General features: G+C 55.4%; 1 pseudogene; it reads right to left on the bottom strand.

Moving 5' to 3' along the window:
* Positions 1-809: 809 nt before the first annotated feature.
* Positions 810-2,456, bottom strand: LOC127186297 (zinc finger and BTB domain-containing protein 12-like; annotated as a pseudogene).
* Between the last annotated feature and the right edge of the window lie 246 nt (positions 2,457-2,702).

Genomic DNA, 2,702 nt, shown 5'->3' with positions numbered 1-2,702 from the left:
CCTATTGTACAAAAAGGCCTTTGTTGTGGAATAATCTTATTTATTGTATCCGAAGTATTTTTCTTTACAGGCTTCTTCTGAGCCTTCTACCTCTCCAGTCTTGTAACAACACATGACCTAGGAAGCTGCTAATCACCTACAGAAAGACCACCCCTAAATATGCTAGGAGTACCTCTTCTTTTTTGTTTTGTTTTGTAGATAACAAAGAAAACCTAAAACCCCAAACTCCAGGAAAAAGATCTTAAAAATACATTTTCTTTTCTTAAAAATTGTATAAGTCTCTACCTCCCTCCCTCCCCCCAACAGCCCTCCTTGTGTCTTTTTCCTGTGTGCCCTGTCCCCCCCCCTTTACTCACTGTTCTTGCTACTGTACGCCCATGTCTCATTACCTACCCAGGTTGCCCACCCCGTTCTCTTTCATTTCCGGTGAACCATGTACCTACCGCCCCACTTCCCCAGCATGGAAGAGCCGCCTCCCTGTCTTTTCCTGGGTCTTCGTACTTGGTTTGCCCTACAACCCTCTCCCCCAGTGACCTATTCTAAACTGGAGCACGGAAGCTGCATCCTGCCAATCCCCCAGTTCCCACGGCAGCCCGCCTCCTCAGAGGCAGCTTTATCCACGAAAAGCTGGTCTCCAACGTTCTTTCAGCCTTTGCAATTTTTTTCCTCCCTCCACACTGTTCGTGCACCTCTACAAAAAGAAATCTTTCTTTGGGACCCCATATTCCCTTAGCCTTGTCAACCCTGTCTCCGGCTCCATCTTTTTCTTCTACTCTTTGAGGCAAGATCTTCTCTCCAATCCCTCCTGCTTACAATGTACGCCTGACCCAGAACCAGCCCTCCACTTCTGCCTGGGCCCAGAACTCGCTCCCTCCCCCCCCACCCCCGCACGCAGCCTCCTGCCCTTCAGCGAATGAGGATCTCGCCCATGCCAGCCCCAGCACTTTCTCAGCTGTGGTTTCGCCATGCTGCTCCTTGAGGTGGCGCCCTGGCTTGTGGGCGAAGCGCACATCACGGTAGGAACATCTACAGGGCTGCGCTCTGAGTGCAGGTTGAGGAGATCTTGCAGCGTGGACTTCGGAGTGAAACATTTGCCGCAGATGCCACACGAGTGCAACCTGACTCCGCGGCGGGCATTCACTTGGCGTTTGAGGTTGCTGCTGCTGTGGTTGAACTGCTTGCTGTAGTGCAGACACATAAAGACGAAACGTTGCGTTCGCATGTGGAAGACCAGCTTCTCCACACCCTGATACTTCCAGGCATTTGGTGCACTTGATGTTCTTTTAAGGGGTTTCCACTTGAGAAGAAGCCCCCAGGCAGGGGTCCCCAGCCGCCCCCTGCCACCAGACTGGCCCCCCCACCGCGCCCCCAGGCAGCCACAGCGGCCCACCACTGCTTCCACAAGTCCCGAGGTGGCCCCCACACTGGCTCTGCCTCCTGGGATCAACAACAGGCCTTCGCCTTTGCGGCCTCTGACAGGCTGTAGCAGCCCTTCACCACGCCTTGTGATGGGGCTACAGTGATGGGGGCCACACTGCTCTGGGTTAGCTCCCCCAGATGGCTGCACACAGAGGCCCTGATACCCAGACCCCCTGCTAGGCCTCCAGGGGGTTTGAGCCAGTGTGCCACTTTAGACTCCACCTTGACCATGCAGATGTCAGAAACATTCTCATCCTTGCCTTCAGCTCTAGGTCCTCACCTAGCTGAAACTCCAGCTTCACTGGCCAGAGGAGCAGAGAGGGTAGAGGAGGTGGGGTGGGGGCTGGTGCTGGCTTTAGGGTCCTGGGGAGGGAGGAGGGACTTGGTGAACCAGACACTGCTCACCAGGCTCGCCTCCATCCTCTTTGAAGCCTATTTTGGGCTCAATGAACTGGCTGAGGGCGTTCCTCCCTTTCTCTACCAGTGCTTCATTTGCATGTAGGAGGCAGCAGCAGGCAGTTCACAAAGTCCCGACTGCTCCAGGGCGCCCGCACAGCAAGAGAGGAGCAGGTCCGCCACAATGCACGCTGTGCATCAGCGAGACCTGCATCTCTGAGCCGGGGTTTAGCAAGAACTGGTCCCTGAGGAAAGGCAAACAGGCAGCCAGAGTGACTTTGTGGCCATGCAATTTGAGGCGAAGATGGTCACTTCGCAGAACAGCTCCTCGGCTCGGAGCTAGTTCATGTTCTGTAGCATAGCGGCCTCTGTGGCCAGGCAGCTGGAAGCTCAGGACTTTCCACCCCGACAGAGGCCATTTGTGTCAGGAGTGGACTGCTCTGGCCTGGTTCTGCCTGCTGATTTGCCCTCTCTCAATCCTCCCCCCCACCGCACCGGGCTCACACCCTACCGGCCGCACCCTACCGCCCTCCACACTCGGGCTGGCAAGGCACAGCCGCTGGCACCTCACCAAGCTCGCCAAGTTCGTGAGGGACGTGATCAGGGAGATGTGCGACTTCACACCCCATGAGCGGCGCCATGGAGCTGCTCAAGGTGTCCAGGGACAAGCGCTGGCTCGAGTTCATCAAGAAGAGGGTGGACTTGCAAGTCACAGTGAAGAGGAAGCGGGAGGAGCTTAGCAGCCTGCTGGTGGCCAGGAGGAAGGCAGAGGCCAAGAACGACTGATGCCCCCTCCCTCAGTAAATGTTTGTGCAAAACAAACAAACAAAAACAACAACAAAAAACCAAACGGCCCGATCTGTGCCATGTCTGACCAAGCTTCTAGT

Source organism: Acomys russatus, unplaced genomic scaffold, assembly GCF_903995435.1.
Source record: "Acomys russatus unplaced genomic scaffold, mAcoRus1.1, whole genome shotgun sequence".
Classification (NCBI taxonomy): Eukaryota; Metazoa; Chordata; class Mammalia; order Rodentia; family Muridae; genus Acomys; species Acomys russatus.
Note: the sequence above shows the minus strand (reverse complement) of the source record. Positions and strands in the feature narration are given on the sequence as shown.